Source organism: Ahaetulla prasina, chromosome 5, assembly GCF_028640845.1.
Source record: "Ahaetulla prasina isolate Xishuangbanna chromosome 5, ASM2864084v1, whole genome shotgun sequence".
Taxonomy (NCBI): Eukaryota; Metazoa; Chordata; class Lepidosauria; order Squamata; family Colubridae; genus Ahaetulla; species Ahaetulla prasina.
In genome coordinates this window covers 108,564,723-108,591,485 of record NC_080543.1, presented here as the reverse complement: position 1 = coordinate 108,591,485, position 26,763 = coordinate 108,564,723, and the positions used below count along the sequence as shown (strand labels likewise).

The 26,763-nt window shown below is 37.6% G+C and overlaps 1 protein-coding gene across 1 annotated transcript in view; it reads left to right on the top strand.

Moving 5' to 3' along the window:
• Positions 1-26,763, top strand: part of FGF14 (fibroblast growth factor 14) — a 139,628-nt gene that overhangs the window by 102,946 nt on the left and 9,919 nt on the right. The window lies entirely within an intron of this gene.

Genomic DNA, 26,763 nt, shown 5'->3' with positions numbered 1-26,763 from the left:
TGTGTGTGTGTAAAACTAAGGTGTATGTCTTAGTTATCTGTCCCTCTATCCCATTTTTTATACTTACCCTTTTTGTCTTTCAGTTTATCAGAGAGTTTATCAGTTTATCAGAGAGTTCTTTATGCAAAGGAGAAAGAAGGAGAAGATAAAGCAAATAAACTATTGACTTTATGAAAGAGAGCTGAATGAATGTAACCTATTTTGTTGTGGATTTGTTGATAATAGGTATTGCTTAAATGCATGACTACCACATATTGAGAAGTTGTGTCTTTTTTCTGTTCAGGAGGCATCAAAGATCAGAGAGATTATGTTTTCAAAGGAAACATTTTCTTCTCTTAAAGGTTTTTACTGATGGATGTTGCATTCCTCATTGTAAAACCACATCTGCTTCCAAAGGATGGGGAACCACTGTTCTTCAAGCCATATCTTCTGATCTATGTTAGACCTCTTATTGGCAGATTAAAGGCCAAAATGGTGGCTGGTTCTCTTTATGCTTTTCTCTATTCCTTTTTATATATTTTCTTCATTCTACCGTTACCTTTTCTTTCTGTTGCCCTCTGTTTCTGTGCCTACTTGTCTGCCAAACAAAGGCAGATGGATTTAGTCAGAGGCCTGATTGCTGATTGCAAAATAGGTTTAGAAATTAGTCAAAGGGTAGCAGGAAATCTACCCTTGCAATTTAATACATAAAGTTATAAGAACTGGGCTTGATCAGATCAAGGACTTTTTAGTCTGACTGTCTCTCCTCACTATGAACAATCAGTTGCTTCTGGAAATTCTATCAGTTACATTCAATACAGCAGTCACATTAGTGCAGGGGTCTCCAACCTTGGCAACTTTAAGATTTGTGGACTTCAACTCCCAGAATTCCAGAATTCCTCAGCCACAAGTTGTCAAGGTTGGAGACCCCTGCAGTAGTGGACACTTTCTAATAACACATGTATTTATATAGCTCTTATTTATTTATATTAGATTTTTATTGTGGCTTTATTTTGGTCAACTGAGGTGTCATACATACAGTGCTTACTACTCTTGCCTCTGATACCTTGACCATGTCTTACATGAATATGTCTAACATCATTTTAAAAGAGTCACTTGCTTAAAATTGGCAGCTCTAGAAATAAATAAAATTAAAATTAGTGGTCACCCCTGCATCATGTGTTACAGGATCCAGAGTTCGATGCCTCACTATTTTCATTATATGGGATTATATGCTTCCATTCCATATTATTTAATTTCCATTTTCTATATCTAGAACTTGGTTCAGAACTATGTTGGTTGTTCACTGATCTGTAGAACACTGCTAGATCATCATTAGTCTACGATTGCCTCTGCCTTACTTGGAAGATACAAATACTGTATAACAGCATTTTTGTCATGCTCAAAATTGTTTAAAAAAATAACTATATGTGTTTGGGAAAACATTCTGTAAGTATTGAGAATCATTAGGGTTACCTCAATTATTGACATTAGGGTTACCTCAATTACCCTAACTCAGGGGTCTGCAAACTTGGCTCTTTTAAGACTTGTGGACTTCAACTCCCAGAGTTCCTCAGCCAGCTTTGCTTTCATTCTGTAAACTCAATTCTGTAATGTAAGCTTACATGCTGTAACTATTGAGAATCATTAGAGTTACCTCAATTATTGACAAAACAGATAATTACCCTAACCCAGGGGTCTGCAAACTTGGCTCTGTTAAGACTTGTGGACTTCAACTTCCAGAATTCTTCAGCCAGCAAAGCTGGCTGAGGAACTCTTGGAGTTGAAGTCCACAAGTGTTAAAAGAGCCAAGTTTGCAGACCCCTGCCCTAACCAGTTGTTTCTATTTTGTTCACAGCAAAACAATATTTTTATTTATTTATTTATTTCATTTTTTTATTTTTTTATTTATTTGTCAAACACAACAATATATATAAGTATAAGCATGGAATAACCATACGAATTGGATACAATCAAAGGGAACATTAGGACAGGAACGGCAGGCACGCTGGTGCTCTTATGCATGCCCCTTACAGACCTCTTAGGAATGGGGTGAGGTCAATGGTAGACAGTCTTTAGTTAAAGCTTTGGGGATTTTGGGAAGAGACCACAGAGTCAGGTAATGCGTTCTAGGCATTAACAACTCTGTTACTGAAATCATATTTTCTACAATCAAGATTGGAGCGGTTCACATTAAGTTTAAATCTTTGTGTGCTCGTGTATTGTTACGATTGAAGCTGAAGTAGTCATCGACAGGAAGGACATTGTAGCAGATGATTTTATGAGTTATACTCAGGTCATGCCGAAGGCGGCGGAGTTCTAAATTTTCTAAACTCAGGATTTCAAGTCTGGTGGCATAATGTATTTTGTTGTGATCAGAGGAGTGGAGAACTCTTCTTGTAAAATATTTCTGGACACGCTCAATTGTATTAATGTCCGAAATAAGGTGTGGGTTCCAGGCAGGCGAGCTGTATTCGAGAATTGGTGTAGCAAATGTTTTGTGTGCTCTGGTTAGTAGTGTAATCTTTCTGGAGAAAAAGCTAAGATTAAGTTTACAACTCTTAAAGCCTTTTTGGCGATGTAGTTGCAGTGGGCTTTGGCACTTAGATCATTTGATATGAAAACTCCAAGGTCTTTGATGGGGTGAGGGTCATCTACAAGGTAATGTCCATCGAGCTTGTATTTAGTGTTCAGATTCTTTTTTCCAATGTGTAAGACAGCACATTTGCTGGTTGAGATTTGGAGTTGCCAAGTTTTTGACCATTCCAACACAAAGTCAAGGTCTTTTTGAAGGGTAGCAGCATTGTTGGTAGTGTTAAACAGTTTAACATCATCGGCGAAGAGAACACAATTGCTTATAATATGGTCAAAGATGTCATTAATGTATAATGTGAAGAGTGTTGGTCCTAGAACGCTGCCTTGGGGGACACCGCTGTTGACAGAAGCAGGATTTGATAGGGACTGCCTATTTTGACCACTTGTCTGTTTGACAGGAACGCTGTTATCCAATTATGGAGGGGTCCGGAGATGCCATAGAATTTTAGTTTTAGAAGAAGTTTGTCATGTACCACTGAGTCAAAAGCTTTACAGAAGTCTATGTAAATTGCATCTATTGCTTTGCCCTGATCAAGATTTGTAGTCCATATGTTTTTGCAGTGAAGAAGTTGTAAATTACAGGATAATTTTTTTTCTGAAACCAAATTGTTTATTGGAGACTAGGTTGTTAGTTTCTAGGTGGAGGGTAATGGATTGGTTGATGATAGATTCCATTACTTTGCAGGTGATGCAGCATAAAGAAATTGGTCTGTAATTTTCAACTAGGCTGGGGTCTCCTTTTTTGAAGACAGGGATGACCGTGGCTAGTGACCATAGTTTGGGAAGGGAGCTGGTCCTGAAAGATTTTTCAAAGATTATGCTTAGGGGTTTTGCTGTAACAATGGAAAGCTTTTTTAAGAAGTATGCACATAGACCATCAGGTCCAATAGATAGAGATGGTTTCAGTCTGCGAAGGACCTTTTCAACATTATCTTCTGTGAAATCTATTTGTGTTAGATCATTGTAATAATTGTTGGTACAACTGGGGAATTTTGGGTATGAGCCATTACTGTTAACAAAGACTGAGCTGAATAATGTGTTAAAGAAGTTTGCTATATATCTGACATTTGCATTTTTCAGCTCGGTAACATAGAACTTAATAATGATTTTATACTATAGAAACAGATGTACTTATAGTGAACAAAGAAATTATTGTTGTACACAAGAATGTGGCTCATATGGAAAGTTAGAGATTTCTTGAGAAGTTAATATCCAGGAAATGGTACTTCAATGTTAGGTTATAAATGAAAGGTTTTTTTTTTTTTAAAAAAACACTTCCTGGAATCATTATCATCAATGCTATTGTTAGTCACCCAGAATCCAGGAATGGGAAGCATACAATGAAAGTAAATAAATAAATGCAAATACAGAAATATCATGTTTTATTTAGGTGTCATACTCTGTTGAAGGGAATTAATTAATGTACTTGCAGGTTTACTATAGTGACTATTTGTTTTGAATTATTTGACTTGTAGACAAAAGTGCAGCTCAGGCTGCCATTAAAAAGAAAGAATAGCAAACATTATTGAAATGTGTTGGAACGTTCACTTATTAAATTATAGGTATAGCCCAAATTGATATCCATCATTCCTGTGGTATTGCAGAATTATTGGCAATCATCTGATCTTTTATCATAAAATATTTTGAGTTTCTTAAGTGCAGAATTACAGTCCAAGGAGGGCACCAGTTTGGCCTGGTTTCATTGTCATGCTACTTTATTCCTCTTTCATTTGAATGTAGAAATACATTTCTAAATAAGTGATGTAGGCTCCACAACAGATTAGACTCTGAAGTTTCTACTAACCCAGCAAAACTGCAAAAACATTATCTATTGTAGCAATCCTTAAGAACAAACTTGGGGTACTGGAAGTAGAAGAAACAGAAATGTTGGTTTTTCCACAAGTCTTTTTTTTTTTTTTTTGCAATTATATCAGGTAGCCTGCATAACCAAGATTATCTAACTATAACTATAAGATAACTGTAATTTAAACTAGGTTAACTGTTTAACTCACGGGTGTCAAACTTGCTGCGTCACGTCAATGTCAAGTGACGTATTGTGACTTTTTTGCCTTCGCGGAGCTGGGGTGGGCGTGGCCTAGGCATGACACATCTGGCCTGTGGGTCACCAGTTTGAAACCCCTGGTTTAACTGTCAGTGTGGTACAAAAGTGGCATCATAATAGAAAACACAAGTTCTGCCTAAGAATAAAACTTTCCTGGTAGTTGTACTATATTTGGATGGAGCCTTAATTGATACCACCACATTAAATATATAGTTTATAAAGGATCTTAGGTGGATGTTTTTCCTAGACTCAAAATTACATATAGTACTTTCCTCTGATAGCTTTGATGTATTAAAGTCTAAAATTTCATTAGCATTTGCTGTGGCTCAGAGTGCATTCAAATTATAAGCTCATCACATGAGTAATCTTTTATCATCTGATTAGATGAACTAATTCATGTGTCTAATGATACCTGCTAATCAATCAGAAGGAAGAAAGAAACCCTTCAAAACCAAATCTGTATGCAAGGAATATAGAGCTCTGCTCTGTAAAGTTTATGCATCTCCATGGAGATTTGAGCAAAGAGCCTTTATTTGCTGTTCTTGCGATGCTCCATCAACACAAACTTTTTAGCTTGTGAAGTCATGAACCATTTAATGGCGGCTTTTTCCATTAAAGTAAAAACTTCTAACATGTGTAGCTTTGAAAGTATAAGAGTTTTTTTTTTACAGCCCATTCTTCTCATAATAATTGATACAGGCCAATCTCTCACAGCTTGAAATCTGTTAGATGTGTTGGGACTACAGTCTGCGTTCCTTCTCAGCTCCAGGGAAGCTGGGAAGCTATGATAGAACTGGCACAGCCCATCAAAAAGCAGTGAGTTTCATCCTTTCTCTTGGCAGAAGTGATGCTGCACACTTGGAAAGCTTTCTAATTTTCATGCAGTTTCATTGGCAGACAAGTTACGGAAAGTGTTGGGTGGATCTTTCTGGTTTCATACTCCCACAGACTCTACTCTACTAGTGGGGGAAACGAGCTATTAATATATCTCCATAATGTGGAATTGAGCAGACTGGGTGATGTAGATAGATGCTTTGAATAACTGGTTTAGTCACTCATCAGATTGTCCATCCCTTCAGACTATTTGTGTAGAGAGCAGAGGTGGTATTCAGCAGGTTCTGACAAGTTCTGGAGAACCGGTAGCAGAAATTTTGAGTACTTCAGAGAAATGGTAAATACCACCTCTGGCTGGCCCCACCCCCAACTATTCTCTGCCTTCCAAGTCCCAGCTGATCGGGAGGAAATGGGGATTTTGCAGTAACCTTCCCCTGGAGTGGGGAGGGAATGTAGATTTTACAATATCTTTCCCCTGCCATATCCACCAAGCCATGCCACACCCACCAAGCCACGCCTACAGAACCGGTAGTAAATTTTTTTGAATCCCACCACTGATAGAGAGCCTAGGAATCCTCTGAAAAAGGGCTAAACCAGAGTCTAAATAGAATAGAATAGAATAGAATAGAATAGAATAGAATAGAATAGAATAGAATAGAATAGAATAGAATAGAATAGAATAGAATAGAATTTATTGGCCAAGTGTGATTGGACACACAAGGAATTTGTTTTGGTGCATATGCTTTCAGTGTACATACAAGAAAAAGAAAAGAAATACCTTCATCAAAGGTACAACATTTACAACAGAAATGATGATCATAGGTTGCAATTTAACCCTTAATGATAGCAACAAAAAATTACAGTCATACAGTCATAAGTGGAAAGAGATTGGTGATGAAAATGATGAGACGATTAATAGTAGTGTAGATTTAGTAAATAGTGACAGTGTTGAGGAAATTATTTGTTTAGCAGAGTGATGGCCTTCGGGAAAAAACTGTTCTTGTATCTAGTTGTTCTGGTGTGCAATGCTCTATAGCGTTGTTTTGATGGTAGAAGTTGAAACAGTTTATGTCCAGGATGTGAGGGGTCTATAAATATTTTCACAGCCCTCTTTTTGACTCTTGCAGTATACAGGTCCTCAATGGAAGGCAGGTTGGTAGCAATTGTTTTTTCTGCAATTCTAATGATCCTCTGAAATCTGTGTCTTTCTTGTTGGGTTGCAGAACCAAACCAGATAGTTATAGAGGTGCAAATGACAGACTCAATAATTCCTCTGTAGAACTGGATCAGCAGCTCTTTGGGTAGTTTGAGCTTTCTGAGTTGGCGCAGAAAGAACATTCTTTGTTGTCCTTTTTTGATGATGTTTTTGATGTTAACTGGATATTCAATCTGGATAATGAGTTACCAGTTCAGAGAAAGATTGCAAAGATTGCTTTTGCATTCAACCTGCAGCTGTCACTCCATGTTTTTGACCTGTCTGTGGGATTAACAGGTGTGGAACTGGGATATGAGGTAAAGCAGGAAGGAGCAATCAATAATGGCCAAGCTCCATCCTCAGCTATCGTTGTAAGGGCATGCAAGTGCTATGGTAAATGGCCATGGACAACAGCACTCAGAGATGGCTGATGAGTAGGCAACCTCTTGATGACAAAATCAGTAGCATACAGCTGGCAGAATCTAGGTTTCCTTTCTAGTTTAAATCAACTTTCTGTGCAGTAGGATCAGAAAAAAAGACAGCAAAAATAACACATTTGCAAAAGAAAAAAAAGAGCTGTCTTTGAAAAGAGCACTAAAATATTATACATTGGGATCCTGTGTAAAATCTTATGTTCACATGGGAAGTGCTGGTCTGGTATTATGTGATTATATGACATAATGTAGTTGCTGGAACATATTTGTATTAAGGGGAATGAGAGGACAATTCCATAAAGCTGGTCAGAAAAAGTCCCTGTAATGTATGCATTCCTATTTTCAAACAGTATTTGAAAAATTGGGATTATGCAGATTGATTTCAGATCCATTAATTTAAATAATTCAAGAAGAACTATACATAGTAATATTTGTTTTATGTATAGTTTCAGCAAAATAATTTATGCTTTATGTTGATGCAATTTCTGTGTTCAAGGTAAGACAGAGTATCTATGATGATCAATATGTTAAGTAATAATCAATGCAAACTTGAAAATGAAAAAGTAATTTAAGATATAATGCCTCTTATGTAGAAATTATGGCACATCTATTGGGGTAGCTTTTTTATTCAATTAATGATACAGTAGTCCTCATAAAATGATCCAAGCATTGGCAAGTATTAGAAAGAGCATTTTATGTTATAGTGTTCCAACAAGCTAGTCTATTGGAATTCAGTTTTGTAAAACAGGAGGACTGAAACCAAAGGGTTTTTTTCTATTCAAGTCTGCACTGAGTTGTGACAGCAAAGTCAGATGAGAGAAAAATGGAGAGAGAGAGCATGATGCACTCTTCAAATACAATATATATCACAGAAAACCAAGATCTCTTCATTCCTGGGGAAGGCAGGATGAGATTTTGGCATGGTGAGGCCTTAAGCTAAAGGAAGCTGTGGGGTCTCTACTTAATGTGCTAATATAGAATTAGGCTATGAAAAAATTGAGTGTGGCTTGAATGTCACCCAGATACATAACAAACCCATGATGGAGTGATGAAAGGCTCTCTTCAAACAGAATATCTGCCAAAACGCCATTTCTTAATAATTACTGGGGACCATGTGAGACACACAGGAAGGCTAAATTTACTTCTACATATGGTAAAACATTAAAAAAAATCTACAATTTTGAGAGGCCTCTTTGCCCTGTGAAGTTCTAAGCTGTATCTTGATTAGCGTATGACTAAATCCATGTGAGGCCTACTTGATAAGTTTATATTTCATAATTTGTACAACAATTGGTCAGCAACCCCGACACAACACCTTCTGTCTCCAGTTTGTTGATCAGGATTCTGATGAAATGGTTAAACAAGAGATTCTGGGTACGGTGAGGGCTGATTGGGAAAACCACAAAAATTCTTAGAAGAATCTGCTTACAATGCTTATTGCTATGGGGAGGCTGATTCCGTTTTGGGTACTTTCTTTACTTATCTACTATTGAGCAAACTTCTGTAAGTTCCTGATTATGGCACCCTGTAAACAGTGGTGAAATCCAAATTTTTTTACTACCGGTTCTATGGGCGTGGCTTGGTGGGCATGGCATGGCTTGGTGGGTGTGGCTTGGTGGGTGTGGCAGGGGAAGGATACTGCAAAATCCCCATTCCCTCCCCACTCCTGGGGGAAGCATATTGCAAAATCTTCATTCCCACCCCACTCTGAGGCCAGCCAGAGTTGGTAATTGCAGTTTTCCGAACTACTCAAAATGTCTGCTACCGTTTCTCCAAACTGCTCGAAACTTCTACTACCGGTTCTCCAGAACCTGTCAGAACCTGCTGGATTTTACCCCTGCCTGTAAAGTATAAAAGCTTGCGAATGAAATCATTTCAGTTTTTTTCCAGCCTTATGGAAGGAACCACCTTTGTCCATATCTGAATAAACCTTTAGAAAGAAAATTGGACTAGGCAAGGCCTACATCCACCCAAAATGAATGAATTCAGTTGCCAGGTTTATTGGGTGTATTCTCTTAGCAGGTTTGTCTTATTCAAAGAGAATCTGAACAGGTTGATTTAGACCAGGGTTGTCAAATACAATTTCATTGAGGGCCACATCAGGGCTATGGTTGACCTCAAGGGGCCGGGTGGGCATGGCTGATCGGGTGGATGTGGTCAACTGGGTGGGCGTGACCAGCTTGATGCCACTCCCCAAACTGCTGGCATGTTTCCTCTTTGCATTGGGTAGACTGGGCCAAAGCCACAATGGCCCGATGTTTCCTCTTCACATTGGGTAGACTGGGACAAAGCCTTTCTGTGTGTGAGTCAGTTCCTTAATTTTGTTGCTCTTTTATTCTTAAAAAAGTTAAATAAATGCTATAGTAGTATTATCTTGTGAATCATGAAAGATAAGACACCTTTATTGTCATTTTTTCTGTGAACACACTGGCACACATTAGAAAATGAAATTCTGATGCCCGCTCTCAGAAGAAAATAAACCAAAATGTTGAAAATCTACCCAATCTAACAGCACTATCCTGGACAGAATGCTTTATCCAAGTTTCCATTGCAATAATGATACAACAGTTTCTCACCTGCCAGTTTGTTAGTAAATCTAGCTTCATGTTCTCCATTTTAGGCTCTAAGGAGCACATTAGGAAACAAAATAGATGGTAGCAACACTCTATATCAGAGGCATCAAAGTCAAGGCCTGTGGGCCACTTCTGGCCCGCAGGGTGCTTAGATCTGGCCCACGGGGCCACTGTGAAAACAATGAAGGACCAGCTTGCGGTGCCTCTGTCAGCCAAAATGGAAGTTGGGAGGTCTATTTTCGGCCGTGACGGCCTCCTGCAGCTCTCTGCCAGCAAAAATGGAGTTCAGGAAGACTATGCGTGCCCCGCCCCCCAGGCTCCATTTTAGCTGGCAGAGGGCTGCAGGAGGTCATTGCAGCCAAAAACAGAGCCTCGACAAGTGATGTTGAGCTGGCCACACAACCCTAACCCCCCGAGGTCAAACACAACCCTGATGTGGCCCTCAATCAAATCGAGTTTGACACCCCTGTTCTATATGGATTAGCCTTTAGCCTAATTGTTAGCCGCCAACATTTGCCTTCTTTCCTCTTTCGATCACACCGCTTCCACCTCAAAAGACACTCAGTGCCAGAGGTAGACTTCCCTGTTGCAAATGCTGCTGCTCCCGCTGCCTCTGCCACCCAAAACGCCGAGCACTTTCAAAGATTGCAGTCGATCTCACACCCTCCACGCAATCCACTGCTGTTGGCACCTTCAACCGAAGCAGTCCGAAGCAACGCAGACTCTCCAAAACAGCTTTAGCAATACTTCCACTCTTGCTAAATATCACCAAATCCAAAATAGACTGACGGTCATATAACAGTTTGGTGATGCAATTCCTCTTCCTTGTCACAATTCCCAAAGAATCACTCAAACCGGATGGCGCCTTCATCTCCAAAACCCCAACACTCTTGACAGATGAAGCAGCTGCAGCCAAGCAAGGCACCGCCATTTTAGAATTAATGAAACAATGATCAATAATGAATCAAAGAACAGATTCCACAAAAGAACCAACTCTCAGGGAAAAATCAAAGAACAAGTCGATAGTGTAAGCAAAATTGTTTTTCTCCATTTTTTTTCTTTTTATCTAAAAAACTATCGCCTTAATTTTTAGCAATTTGGTAAAAATTTCACGTTAACGATTAAAGTGGAATAATTCTGGTAGTCTATCAAGTTTTGGTAAGCTTTGCAACATGGCTTTGATAAAGAATGCTGTTTTTAATGAAGAAAGTTGAAGTGTCTCTGAGTTGGTGCCATTTATTTTACTTCCACTTACGCCAAATTCTGCTTGCAGCAGGGAAGTTATCATGACCATCTGGATTTGTGGAGTCCTCGCAAGTACAAAGAAGCAAATGTTTGTTTCGAAAAAATGAAGGATGTTAATTCATAGAAGTAGCTAAAGTAGGAATACTTAACTCAGTATTTAATTAGAAGCTAGCATATACAGTAGCTGTGTCAGAAAAATATGCAGAGCCAGTCTTTAGGATGAGGATGTCAAAAAGGAGAACACAAGGTGGTGATCTAATCTAAGTGGCACTAGCTCTCCAAGCTGTAGGAAACGTTGTTGTTTAATTTGTTCTGAAGCGTTAAACTGGTTGTGTAATTGCACAGGATATAAGCCAGCAGGCTTTGAACTCCACAAAGTTGTAGTCTTAATGAAAGTCATCCCTACCCAAGACTGATATTTCCTCAGGTGACAAGGCTTCATATTCACATTGTTGATGTCACATGGAATTTGGCCTTCCAACTGGAAAAGTCATAAATCTGTTATTTCTCCGTGCAAGCCTGATGCTGTACGATTGTAGTCATTGATCGTCACTTCCATTTGTTCTTCAGAAGTTGTAATCCGTATGGGGCCTTTCAGAGGTGTTGGGCAAAGTTCCCAGAAACCCCAAGCAGCTGTATGAATATGATAGCATTTATAATTTTAAGGCACATGGCAGTGAATGGCTAACTCAAAAGATCTGAGGTCTCATCCTCTTTGATTCTCATACCTTTTGAAGTTAACCCTCATACCCTTTGAAGTTTAACAAATTACAATATTTGAGGTTGGAGGAAAAGGAGGCACAAAGAAACTGCTCATGTTTCTTTTGCTGCAGTGGTGCATTAATGGCTCAAATGGAAATTTAAAGTTCATCACTTCTTTTTTCAGAATAAATGTGTTTACAGTTTGGCATTATACAAAGACCATAATTCAATCGAATAGCCTTTCTTTAGGCACATTGCAATGCCCAGAATGCTATGAAAATTCATTGACTGCAATGCGATTCTTAATTTCTGTTGCTTTCTCTGCGTCCAAAGTCAATCTAACGTATTAATATTGAGGAAAGCCCAATGCATACATTGATAATCAGAATTAAATGTATTTTTCTCCATTGACAGTAAGGTGATTATCCTTAGCCCGGTTAAGCTAAATTGTTGAAATTTAAAGAGGTTTAGTCCAGTAGAATCAATTTATACTAAATCAGCTTATATCGAAATGCTTCAGCTTAACCAAACTGTGAATCGGCAAATCAGATTAAATTCAAGTGCTCTGGTTTAACAAATCTGTAATTGGCATACTAAAATCAATGCTTTTAGCGTAGACCAGTGGTAGTCAATCTGGTCCCTACCGCCCACTAGTAGGCATTCCAGCTTTCATGGTGGGCGGTAGGAGTTTTGGCCGATACTGAAGCACTTTCCTTTTTTTAAATTTAATTGACCTTTTTAAAAAATTTCATTGCATTATTTAAAAACATTTTCTTTAGGTTTTCATAAAATTCCCCGTGACAATTTAAATTTCTGAAAATATACTATTTGTATTGCCCGTGCATAAGTTTAGTTCACGTTACATAAGTGAAACTAAATGGCACCATAGTGTGGCCGCAAACAAAAGAGCCTCATCCCAGAATAGCTCGTGTATCTCCCCCCACACCACCCAGCTGTAACAGACAAGCAGATCTGGTAGCCGGCAAACCCACACACACACACCCACAAACCTACTTTATAAATTTAGAAAATTTTACTACTAACAAACCTACTTTATAAATTTAGAAAATTTTACTACTAACAGAGATACAAAAGTGGGTGGTAGGTATAAAAAGGTTGACTACCCCTGGCGTAGACAAAATATGTTTAAATCAGAAATCTTTCCTATTCAGATAGGTATGAATTTCTCTGATCATTTTAGACAATGGGGATTACAATAATCAATTCAGTACCTTTCATTTCTTTCAACCATAATCCCACTATACGTACAGATAGTCCTCCATTTACAACAGTTGATTTATTGACTTTTCAAAGTTACAAAAAAGCACTGAAAAAGTGACTTATGACTATTTTTCACACATAGGACCGTTGCAGCATCGCCATGGTTACATGATCAAAATTCAGATGCTTGGCAACTGGCTTATATGTATGAATGGTTGCAGGGTCTCGGGATCATGTGATCCCCTTTTGCAACCTTCTGGCAAGCAAAATCAATGGGGAAGCCAGCTTCATTTAACAGCTGGGTTACTGACTTAACAACTGCAACAATTCACTTAACAACCGTGACAAGAAAAGTCGTAAAATGGGGCAAGACTCACTTAGCAAATGTCTCACTTAGCAACATAAATTTTGGGGCTCAGTTGGGTCGTTAGCCAAGAATTACCTGTACATTATTTTACCCATAATGTACAAAATATATGGTTTCAGAAATACACACATACAGACACATATACATACATACTCATATGAAATAATTTCATGAATAAAAATGTTAGTATATTATATATACTTGAAATAGTAATCCCTGTTTAAATCAACACTGAATGTGTGGTTGTGCATGTCATTGTAAGATTTCCTTACAAAACATTATTTAACCAAATATAAAATTATAAATTAGAGTTCATCGTTCTTTAAAAATGTTCTAAAAATGTGCAATGATTATAAGCAATGCAATAAAATCCAACACTTGCATATAAAGAATTAAAAGTTTGGTAAAGTGGTTAAAGCACCAAGCCAGAAACCAGGAAAGTGTGATTTCTACTCCTATCAGGCATGAAATCTGGCTGGGTGCCTTTGAGCCAGTCACTCTCACGCAAATCAACCCAATAACAATAATGTTGTTATTGTGGGAAAATAAGAAGAGGGGGACTATTAGTTATGCCCCCACTGCCTTGAGTTATCTATAAAAATATTAAAGGCAGGATAAAAAAAATTCAACTCACATACTAATAATTCCTTAATGTTTCTCCCACATATTAATATATTGATTTGGAATAAAGCAATGATGGCTTTTGTTTAGTAAAATATACAATCAGACCATGTATTTGAGAAGGCTTTCCTTTTAACTTGACTAGAATGTAGATTAAAAGTGTTAGTCAATTTCTTAGCTATGCCAAAATGCCAAAAATTTTGATACAAGAACTCCACTATCTTAATTTTTATCTTTCCAGTATTTAGCCATAGACATCCTAGTGGCAATTTAAAAAAAAAATCCTAATTTGTTAAATGTTTGCATTAGAAGTTGTAGATACAGATTAACTCTTTCATTTTTAACTTCATCAATCTCCAAAAACATCTAAGACCAGAAGGAAAAGACATGGCGATGACACCACCACATGTGGAAATAAATTCCATTTTCCTCACAACCATTTCAACAAAAAGAGGGGCTATTTTGTTCATGCATGCTAGTTTACAATGAGTCATCTATCATCCATGCAATATTTTAAGAATATTCTCTTTATTTGGGCTGAGGGCGATAACCTGGTTTCTATTTCCATATTTAATTCCACTCTTGATTCTTAATTTTGTGTAGAAGTTTTTTCTCAAGCTATTTTCCAATTAATTAGAGCCTGGTATGTTTATTCTGTGATATTTTATAGAGAGCTTTAGAAGAATGTGAAAGACTTAATCCTGCTGCTTCAAATCTTGTTTGCTTGAGCCTTTTATTCTGAATTAAGAAAAATATCTGAATTATAACTGAAATAGACAAGCACATTAAATTAAAACGATGGAAAGCCTCATAATAAAACACTTTTTGTTATTGTCTTAGAGTTAATGAAGGTAAATGAATTGGTAAGACTTGAAATAATCAGTTCTATATTAATGGATCCAACCTGTATAATTTCTGACTGATTTGGTTTATAAATGGGTTAATATTTATAGGGAATTTAGGAAAATGGAAATAAGAGGGAACAAAGGAGAGCTAAAAGTTTTTGCCGTTTCCCCTTATTTTAAAATTAACACTTCAAAAAATAATTACCATTGGCATTAAACTCTTTAACAATATCTGGTAGGAATCAGAAATTTTTCACATTCCATTTTTATGGAAGCTTCATTTTAACGCAGATTTCAGTCTCCACCTCTGCCAATAATCATACAATATTTCATAAATGGAAAGCCTCATAATAAAACACTTTTTGTTATTGTCTTAGAGTTAATGAAGGTAAATGAATTGGTAAGACTTGAAATAAAAACAATGACTCAGGATGCAAAACCATATTAATAGCTGTAAATCTTCTAAGCCTTGATAATTTTGTATTTTCCCAGTTCCTGCTTTTCATTTTAATAGATTACATCATTCTTTTAAGCAAATTTTAAGTATCTGTTTTGTGCCATCCTTCCTGCATAATTATATAGGAACTTAGAATTATCTCAGAGAATTATCTTGTATCTTGATATTTTTTTCTTAAAAAATAGTCTGATATTACTGTATACAGGATAGGATTGTTTCAGTGTTACAAAGTACACATTATCATTATATGATACTATTTAATAAAAAAAAAAGCAAGGTACATATATTTCAACAAAAAAGCCCTCAAAAACATAAACATGGGTAACAGTAAATAGCAAATGCAAAAGAATATATTTGTTAAACCAGCTTAAAAACTACCATAAGTGGTAGTCCCAATAAACATAAGGAGAAATGAAATAAAGGTGCATTTCAAACCTTTGTTTTTGATATAAAAGAAAAAGAGAAGTAACATTTGAAAGAAATGTTTGGCTTGGATTTTTTTTAACATTTCCTCTATGTATTAATTTTTTAGACAGTGCCAAAAAAATCAACTCCTTACAAATCACTTTTGGAGTGAATATCCAAAGGGACTTTCTAGTTAATTGTTTTCCACATTCTAGTTACCCTAAGGAAGAATAAGACACATATCTTGTACATCAACTATTCTTTATTCTTTTTTGTATGCTGAAAGAAGGATGAACTTCAGACCAACTGATATGATCTGATGATAGTACTTAAATAAATGCCTAAACCTTATTCCAAAGTGTTTTAGCAATCTTAAAAATCAAAAATATCTGAATGAGAATCCATCTACTCTGAAATGCACATTCAATACCTCTAGTGCAAGAAAGGCAGTCAGTTTACGTGTGAAATGAGTTAAAGGCTCAATCAGGGTATATAACATTAAGCTTAGGTGGACCAAGAATATGTTTTAAGTTAAGGTACCTTTCATATTATTATATAATTTGTAATGCAGCTTTCATGGGACTAGAAGTTATAGCAGGTATAAAACATGGCAGTAAAATATTGCTACTAATCTAGAATAACTTCATTCTGATGTCCCTTTTTAATTACTAATAAGGTTCCAGACCCAAAGTGTTTGGTGTGATTAATTTGTTGGTATATTCTTTTTTTAAAAAGATTTACAATGTCATGCAAACAAAGTGATTCTGAGCAGCATAAGAGACAAACAATAAATAAATAACCTATAAGGTAGATGGGAAGTTGGCCAGGGAGCAGGACTTCCTGGTGGTGTCTCTCACTCTTTCCAGATGATTCTGGTTTTTCTTATGTTTTATAAACAGATAAAATCTACAAGAGCCCAACCTACCAAAAACATAAACGTAAAAGACAGACTAGAAATAAAAATAAACAAGAAAATGCTACTAAGAGAACACCTGTCTGATCTAGACAAGTTCAAGTCACTGGGAACCTGATGAATTTCATCCCAGAGTTTTGAAAGATCTCTGGGCAGATGTTATCTCGGAACCATTGAACCATATCTTTCAAAGATCTTGGAGCACCAGGGAGTTACCTGAGGACAGGAAAAGAGCTGATGTGTTCCCCATCTTCAAAAAAAAGGCGGGGGGAAACAGATGTAGGAAACTACGGAGCCAATCAGGCTGACATCAGTACCACTGACTTACCTTCCCTACTGGTTCGCAAATGTGAGCACGCGTGTTTCCATTAACTTCAGCCTCTCTGATATATGGATAAATTTTGAACTAAGAATTAAACAATTCCAATAGCATTGTGGAGAGTTTAAGGTATATTTATGATATTGGGTCTTTAATTCCATTGTGGCCTTGAACTGTCTGAATTCGAACCACTGTTTTTCAGCACATTGGTTTGAACAGTATGGAACTGAACAGCTGAATTATCATCGAGATAAACAATTTCATCTGCAGTGGAGTAATTTATTATAGTTTTGAACAGTGGTATATTGCTAAATGTAGAGTATAACAATTGGTTCTGCTAGCTCCATTATCACATCATGCCAGACTGCTAGCCATCCAAACAGGTGATCAGTACCTTAGGGGTTATAGCTCTGCTCTCAACAGGCTCCCAGAAAATCAATCACTCAGTTCTCAAGAGTTGGTACAAGCTAGCATCAGCACACTACAGTCCTCAATTGATAGAAACGCAACATCTGAAAATACCTTTAGTAAGAAATTGTTTGCATTTAGTTATGGGCTACCAAACTTTAAAAGATAGCTGTTCTGATCAGAACTAAAGAAATCCAGTTGATGCTGTTTCAAAATCAGATCTGTTGATCTTATAAGAAAAAAAAATGGATCAATTTGTATTCAACAAAGGTCAGTTACTTTTTTTAAAAAATTAATAATTAATAGACAGATTTTGAGTGTTTCTAAAATGTTGTAGTGTTAGGCAAGCTTTAGGCAAGAGGCAGACAATGTGTGGGTAGATAACATTTCCTTAACATTTGTGCTTCTTTGTTATTGTTGACAGGAGCAGAAGATGAAAACTTGGCTTCAGAATATGTCATGTTCAATTTGTTCTTAGGACTTTTACAGATCAAAGAGTTAAAAACAAAATACAGAACCAGAAACTGTATTATTAACAATAAAGAATTACAACATAATAACATTTGATATAAAAAGAAATCTTGACAATAATCTAAAATGGTTTACTGCTTAGTGTAGAAATCTTACTGTTGAATAGAAATTGTAGAGAATATTCATAGCTTGTAGATTTAGGTAGAGTTTTGTCCTCCAAGCTTGCTGCTTGGCTCCCAAACATTTTGTTACCCAACTAAGCAATGGAAAACTAGGTAACAGAAACTATCAATCAGTCTTGTGATTCAGTCTGTCTTGTGATTGAACCAGTGATAAGACCAACTGACCACCCAAGATCTATATAAACAAACAAGACAAAAGTGAAGTGTCTTCACCCACAGAAGATGTTACCTAGTTTGGTAACAAAATGTCCGGGAGCCAAGCAGCAAGCTCAGAGGACAAACCTCTGCCTAAACCTTACTATTGGATGCTCAAACATTGTATATGTGCATATTTAAGTGTCCCTGACAGCAGAAATCTAACTTTAAACATTATTAGTGAATCACATTTTGTAACTATTATAGGAAGAAGATTTCTTTCCATTGTAGAGATAGCAAAGCCTTATTCCGTATTCTACCAGGTAGACAGTTCAAAAGCATGTGCTAGGTGTTTGTATGTCTGGTAAGAAGGCAGAAAAAAGTAATTCACCAATTCTTAAGCAACAGTAGACAAAATGATAGACAGAAGACTTAGTGCAAATCCTCAACTATCTATCTTCACCCTACTGCTCCCTAGTGATTATAGCTCATGAAATATTGAAGAGTTGGTGCCATTGGATTTGAACCTCCAAAACGTAAAACTACTCTATCTATTCCTAAATAGATACTTTCAAATATTCCTATGTTGAGAAATATGTTTCTCAGTTATCCAATTTTTGTTGTTATATTGTTGTTCTTAGCCTTCAGTAAGCATCTACTTCCTTGCATTTTCCATCATTCCTTTCTTGCCTCATCCCTAAAATAACAGAAACAGACATCTTTCATCCTGTGTGTGACACATCCCTTCCGAATTTGAAGATCTTAGAAAAATTGTCTGCGGAAGCTTCTGCTGATCTCTATGAATTAGAGCAGAGGTCCCCAACATCTGGGCAGAGGCCCACTACTGGGCCGTGGCCTGTTTGGAACTAGGCTGCGTGAGTGGTGGGCCAGCATGTGCACAGTTCAACTTGCAGGAGCAGCAGGCCAGCGTGCACGTCCACACACGGACAGCTCAATAAACACAAGTCAAGCTGCGTGTGCATGGGCATGCTCTGGCCTGCCACTTGCACAAGTTGCTGCATGTGCATACACATGCGTCAGCCTGCCATTCACGTGGGTCAGCTGTGTGTGTCAGCCCGCCATTCACACGAGTTGAGCTGTGCGCCCATGTGCGTGCACTGGGCCACTGCTCACACAGTCCGGTTCCCCTCCTTCCCCAGCCAGGGCATCAAGCTGCAAAGGTTGGGGACCATTGAATTAGAGTTTTGGAATGAGCGGTGACTTCAGGACTTCTCCCACATGGGCTATGCAATGCAGAGGTTTAATGAAGAGATCTGTTTCACATAGAAGCAAGATGAAAAGATAATTTTGATAAATTATATTCTATGTTAATATTAATTTAAATAGTTGCAGAATCAACTTAAATAAAATACTGGCTCTATATTTGTCTACATGGCTTTAGCCATTTATGAGCAATCATTACAAAGGATTACCACAACTAAACAAGGTTAATTGTCACCCTCTTCCATAAAACATTAGAACAGAATCTAACAAATGCCACCTCTCTGAGGAGATGGGTGATTCAGAAATATAAAATATAAAATACATAATAAATCAACCTTTTTTGTAATTGCTTATAAATTAGTTACAGTATAAAAAGCAGAATTGCTTTTTTTTTTTGGTAAAATCTTAATCTTGTTTCTAATACTTCAACTTCTTTGTTACAAAATTACATATATGCAAAGAATTGTTTCTTTATTACTAAACTATAATGATAAAAATAACTATTTTATATTATATATTAGAAAAATACAATGTAGCATTAAATAAGTCTGAAAAAATGAAGATTTTTCAGTTAAAACAATTATAAAGAACACACACTATATATGTTTGTACAAACTGAATTGCATTGTATATGTGGTCAATTTGGGCTTTACGATTTGACTCCCATTTTAAGAAACAAAGTTCAAATTTTAATTTTTTTAAGTGTTTTGAAATAGGTGGAAACATTTTGTCTATTCCAGACAAAACAATGTAAACATTGATTGTATGCATTTACAGCAGAGGTTTAATCAAATTCAAGCCAGAATGGTTTCAATATAGGCAATATATTATGCAGCAAGGCAAATTAAATTGCTTGAAATATGATTTTTTTTTTAGCAAAAAGAGAAATTGTTGGAATAATAATTAAAACAATCCAAGCAGAAATTAGCAATCACTGATGACTAAAGAATAGCATAAAGATTTTTAAGTATGTCAATGTATTCCTTTCCCTTTCTTTATTTTTGCAGCAGATTTTGTCTTCCCATCCCTTCCTGAGGGATGAATAGCTGGGGTTTTATCTTTCTCGCTGCAGTTCTCTCCTGCCAAGAAGCAATTTTGGGGTCTTAATAACAGCCTTTGAATAAGGGAGGGGAAAGACAGGGGGAGAAGGAAAGGGAAAAGCAAGGGAAAGAAGCTGAAAGAAAAAGGAGGAAATGACTGAAACAGCTCTGAAATCCAAGAGCTTGCCAACTGGCTTTCTTCCAGGGCATCTGGGGATCTGGTCAGTCCTTCTTACAAATTCAAGGCATGGTTATCTCTGTGTTTATGGAAACCTTTCTAAGAGGAAAGTCCTTCTAATCTGTGGAGGGACATCTGGGAACTGCCCTGGGGGGAAAACTCTTTCCTGAAACAGGGAAATGATGTCCTTTGCCAGTTTTTGACAGCAGTTATCCAAAACTTGCTGCACTCTAGCTCTTGAAGGATGTCTGTGCCCAATCTGAACCATCTTTCCCCTTAACTATGCATCCTGAGCAGTGCCAGGTAATTCCTGCCACCTTCCTTTCCTCCCTTCTGGCTACCCAGAAATGTCCTTTTTACACTCACTCTCACAGAAAACTATGAGTCCCTGTTTTATAAGTTTAAAAATTTGATAGGAAATCTGTCTCTGGTGAATACATCTTTCCAAAGACGTTGTGATAAGTTCTAGTCTGCTTTATGTTGAGACATACACAATGAGGTTTCCTCCATGTTGAGGTTAGCTATCAAGAACCTCAACACTATTTGAAACCTGGAGCAAAACCAAAGGAACATGGTAAAATGCAAAACCCAGATATCAAGCATGTTAGGTTCTTCTGGAAGTCTTTGTACAAATCCACTTGAGAAGTGGATTTGGCAATTGACTTCAATGAGTCATTTATTTTTATTTTTTATTTATTTATTTATTTTTATTTATTTAATTTTGTCATAACAATATACACAAGCATCACACAAAAAGATTATATAATATATAAACATACATATGAGAAGAAACAAGGAAGTATAAGCATATATATATATATATATATATATATATATATATATATATATATATATATATATATATATATATATATATATATATATATATATATTTGTTTTCTGAGGTTTTCACGGTGTTTGTATATAGGTCTTTGGTTGTTGGGTTTTCTCCCGTGTAAAATTGGAAGTGTCTTGGCGATGTTTGACGAAGTCTCATTCGTCATCTTCAGGCTTCAACGTGCTTCTAGCAATGTGTGATCGCAGCTGTTTCTTCCTTTTAACTGCTAGTGGGGTTTGAACTGATTGGGTGGGAGCTTGGCTGTGCTCTGATTGGATGGGGTTTTCTGTGCTCTGATTGGATGGGGTGTCCTGTGTTGGTGGGGGCTTGGTTGTGCTCAGTCTAGTCTGTGCTGCAGATTTGAGCTGGTGACCTGCATAGCTGTTGTTTGGCTTTGTGGTCGTGCTACATCTTCATAGTGGGTGTCAGTCTGCTGCATGAATGGATTGGAGGGTTTGAAATGGCTAATGTTGCAGCTGCGGTCTGGCTTCTGGTCCTTGGTGGTGCTTTATGATCAGTGTGGGTTTGGGTCTGCTTTTTGGGTCACCACCGCACATCCACCCAGAAAGCAGACCCAAACCCACACTGATCATAAAGCACGACCAAGGACCAGGAGCCAGGCCGCAGCTGCAACAATAGCCATTTCAAACCCCTCCAATCCATTCATGCAGCAGACTGACACCCACTATGAAGATGTAGCACCACCACAAAGCCAAACAACAGCTATGCAGGTCACCAGCTCAAATCCCCCTGCAGCACAGACTAGACTGAGCACAACCAAGCCCCCACCAACACAGGACACACCCCCAACCAATCAGAGCACAGAAAACCCCATCCAATCAGAGCACAGCCAAGCTCCCACCCAATCAGTTCAAACCCCACTAGCAGTTAAAAGGAAGAAACAGCTGCGATCACATTTTTATTTATTTAATTTTGTCATAACAATATACACAAGCATCACACAAAAGATTATATAATATATAAACATACATATGAGAAGAAACAAGGAAGTATAAGCATAAATATATATATATATATATATATATATATATATATATATATATATATATATATATATATATATATATATATATATATATATATAGGGAAAGAAACAATAGGACAGGAACGGTAGGCACATTTGTGCTCTTATACACGCCCCTTAAAGTCCACTTAGGAATGGGGTGAGGTCAACAGTGGATAGATTTTGGTTAAAGCTTTTGGGGTTATGAGAAGAGACCACAGAGTCAGGTAATGCATTCCAAGCACAGATAATTCTGTTACAGAAGTCATATTTTCTGCAATCCAAATTGGAGTGGTTGACATTAAGTTTAAATCTTGAAATTCATTATGGCACAAAATGTCTTTCAAACTTATGTCAGTAAGTCATAAAGAATTGACATTAAAATTGATTTATAAATACTTTTCACTTTTTAAAATGTCCATTACATTTAATTGAAGTTTTCTAGATTCTCTTAGAGACTTTTATTCAAACGGATGTCTAGTGTCAACTGAGCAGCAGTGTTCATGTAGTTAATTCTACATGAAGAGAAAATAAGAAAAAATTATCTTATTCGCCTTTGGTGCTTAGTTCTAGTGTGGCTTTATTGTCTGTTTCTTCAGAGATACTGTATATTTCGGAGTATAAAATGCATCTTTTTCCCCAAAAAAAGAGGGTGAAAATCTGGGTGCGTCTTATACTCCGAATGTAGCTCTGCCCAGCTTCTCAAACGGAGGTTTCAGAGGCTGAAAGAGCATCAGAAACTAAGCTTCAGAAAAGAAGCTTCCAAACAGAGCTTCAGAAAAAAAGCCCCAAACAGAGCTTCAGAGGCTTTTTTTTCTGAAGCTCTGTTTCAGAGGCTTTCAGAGGCAGAAAAAAGTTTTTTTCTGAAATGGAGTTTCAGAAGTTTCAGAGGCAAAAAAAAAAAGCAAAAAGAAGCAAGGCACAGACTCACAACCAAGGAACCTGTTGCTAAAATTCATCTCTGGGAACAGCTGATTGGGGGTATTCCGGGAGGCCAATCCACCTGCCAATCATCTTTTTTTCTTATTTTCCTCCCCAAAAACTAAGGCGCGTCTTATACTCCAGTGCGTCTTATACTCCAAAAAATATGGTAGTTGTAATTATTTATGTACATGCATAGATAATAGAGGCAGAATCAAGCATGTTGAAATTATTGATTTTGAAAATAGAAGCAAACATGGTGTCAGTCCTGCATCAGCTTGAACCTTTAAATAAGAACAAACCAGGACTCCATTCGGTGGAAAAGGCATGAGCCAGAATTGAAGTTCATGCATCAAAACTCCGAGTCAAAACTTCAGGCACTCCTGATTGCTGGTCCCTCACTGCTCAATCGTGTTTTGAATAAGATATTTTGGAAACAGCCATTCTGATTGTAGACTGCAGCTGCATTCTTCTCATCATGGCACGACCTTAGGACGTCATCTCAGCCAAGCACTCTCACTCTCTTAGCTTTTACTCCCCACCTGCACTCCCCGCCCCGCAGGATTCATGGCAGACTGAAACTGAGGTGGTTGCAGAAAGCAGATATGAGGTGGCAGTTCTGACACATGGATAAATAAATAAAACTGAAACGTACTCAATTCTACTTGGATTTATTAATGTTTCTTTCTATTAAATAAAACATTCCATTTTGACAGCGTTCTGAAATTTGTACTCTTTCAGTAATTAAGACAAATACTGTTGCATTGATTTTCTCACCCATTAATATTTTGTTAACATTAACGAAGAGCACTAGTTTATCTGTAGCCTTTTTGAGCTTATCCCATAAGGGCAGATAAAAGACAGATACTGTCAGTCCTGCCCCAATTTAGTCCCTTAAGCAAGAATGACCCTCAACTCCCATTTGGTGTGAAAGGTTTACTTTAATAAAGACCAAGTGGATTACAATATAGCAAAGCCAGAACTGAGGTTCATGCGCCAAACTTTCCAGGTTAACTTTTCCCCATTTGTCCCTTCTCATTGTTGATCCCTCATTGTCCGATCATATTCAAAGAAAATGTTTTGGGAAATGTTCTCTTCAACTGTGGACTGGGTGGTGCGGAAGCGCCTGCCTTTCCCAGCTGTCTGACCTTAAAGTTGTGTCTCTAGAAGATACATGAGTCGTCAGCCTCCCCACTCCCATCCAGCTCCCTCCCTCAGTAGTTCATGGCAGGCTGGCAGCTAGCAAATGCGAAGTGCAGTTTTAAGAGATGTCTTTTTATTTGTTTTCCCCTTCTCATTTTTCACTACTTGGGGGGAAAAAACAGATTTCTCCTTCAGCTAATAAACTTTTCCTTTGATTTACCTATTCTATACCTTATATCCAGGGGTGAAATTTAGCTGGTTCTGACAGGTTCTGGAGAACCGGTAGCGGAAATTTTAAGTAGTTTGGAGAACCGGCAAATACCACCTCTGGCTGGCCCAGAGTGGGGTGGGAATTTTGGGGTGAGATTTTGCAATATTCTTCCCCCAGGAGTGGGGAGGGAATGGAGATTTTGCAGTATCCTTCCCCTGCCACACACCAAGCCACACCACAACCACCAAGCCTCGCTCACAGAACCGGTAGTTAAAAAAAAGTGAATTCCACCACTGCTTATATCAGAGTTCCCCAACCTTTCCAACTTTACAGACCAGTGGGGGAGGGAGAGGATGGATCAGCGCAAGGTGCACGGAAGCACACACACATGCACAACTCCATTTGCACGAGTGGCAGGCACAATGCCAGTTGTTTACAAGTGTATGTGTTCACCCTTGCCACTCACGCAAGGGGGGATGTGTGCACTTGCCCACCTCTTCGGGCGACTCGGTTTTGAACAGTTCATGGTCTGGTAGTGGCCCGTGGCTTGAGGTCCCCTGTCTTAGATTATACATTTGTAGTCCATGAAAATGTTGTTTTGCAAGACTACAATCTGATGTAAAGATAATTTACCCGTTCCTTTTCAATGCATACAATTTTCTTAGAAAATAATTCCGCAGAAGTTTTATGTCGCATTACCTGCAGTTCCTGCATTTCAAGTGTAATAACAGCCCATTGTTAATAAAAGTAATTTTAAGTGAATGGGATTGTAAAAGCCTAAAATTACAGTTAATATCTCTTACCTATAAATGCACAGGAGAATTTTAGACTGGATGCTTTTGCTTTGCGCTTGATACATTTCTTCACGGTTGATTGCGGAGCAGCCAAATACAGCTGAATGACAATGAATCACAGTTGTGTTCCTTTTTAACAGGTTTGCTCAAGTTCTTATAACTCTAAAAATCCTTTGCTAAGAATACTATACAGAAATTTGCTTCTAGAGTAGCATTTTTGTAACCTTCAGTGATTATCTTTTTATCAATCAAGTGCACAGCAACTCTTTTAATGGACGTCTTTGGTGTCATGGTGCTTTTTGTTGACATGTTTCAAATGTTTGTTGGTTTCCCAGTGAAGAAACTTGTACACTCCAGAATCCTGTAGCCAAAATTCATCACTCCCTCCCTATTGCTAGGAGGCAGCAAAAGCATGAACTTTCTGTCTGGTTTTTAAAAAAAAAAATATCAAAGATTTTATGGTCATAGGCCAGTTATTTGTTCTGTATACGGTTAGAGGTATTGATTTCATTTTTATTTCAAATGCATGTTACCGTGTTCTGCAACAAAATGTACTTATTTTGAGTAAATGTGTCTAGCGTCTGGGCAGCAGAAGCCAACATCATTTCATTCTGGCTCTTGGTTTTGTGTTGATGGATCAAACTGTTTGTGGATCTAAGAAATACAGGGACATGGTTCAAAGCTGGAATGGTGGGGATGGACAGAAGAAGGGAAATATAAACATTACGCTTCACAGATGATGTGATATGTGTAGCTCCTTGGTTGATTAATAAAGTTTAAGATCTTTTAAGTCTACAATTATCTAGTTCCGTGATGGTGAACGTATGGCACACATGCCAGAATTGGCACGTAGAGCCCTCTCTGGGGGCACGCACGCTGTCACCAGCTGCTCTTCTGGTTCCTGGTGCGCATGTGGTTTCTGGCATGCATTTCCAGCCAGCTGATCTTTGGAAAATGGCTCAAAAAACAGCCCAATTTCCAGCTGGTTTCAGACCAAAAACAGCCTGAAAACAGACCCAAAACTAGCCTGAAAATGGCCTGAAAAGACCCCTAAAAATGGCCCCAAAACAGGCATGTGCATGCCAGCCGACTGGTCTTCGGGTTTCCGGTGCTCCGGCACGCATGTTCCAGTTTGGGCACTTGGTGCCAAAAAGGTTCACCATCACTGACCTAGTTGCACTACTAAATACAGATAGTCCTCGATGTATGACCACAATTGAGCCCAAAAGTTATGTCATTAAGTGAGACATTTGTTAACTGGATTTTACAACCTTGCTTGCCTCAATTGTTAAGTAAATCGCTGCAATTAGTAAGTTAGTAACCTCTTTGTTAGCTGAATCTGGCTTCCCCATTGAGTTTCCTTGTCGGAAGGTCAAAAAAGGTGATCATATGACCTTGGGACTGCGCAACTATCATAAATATGAATC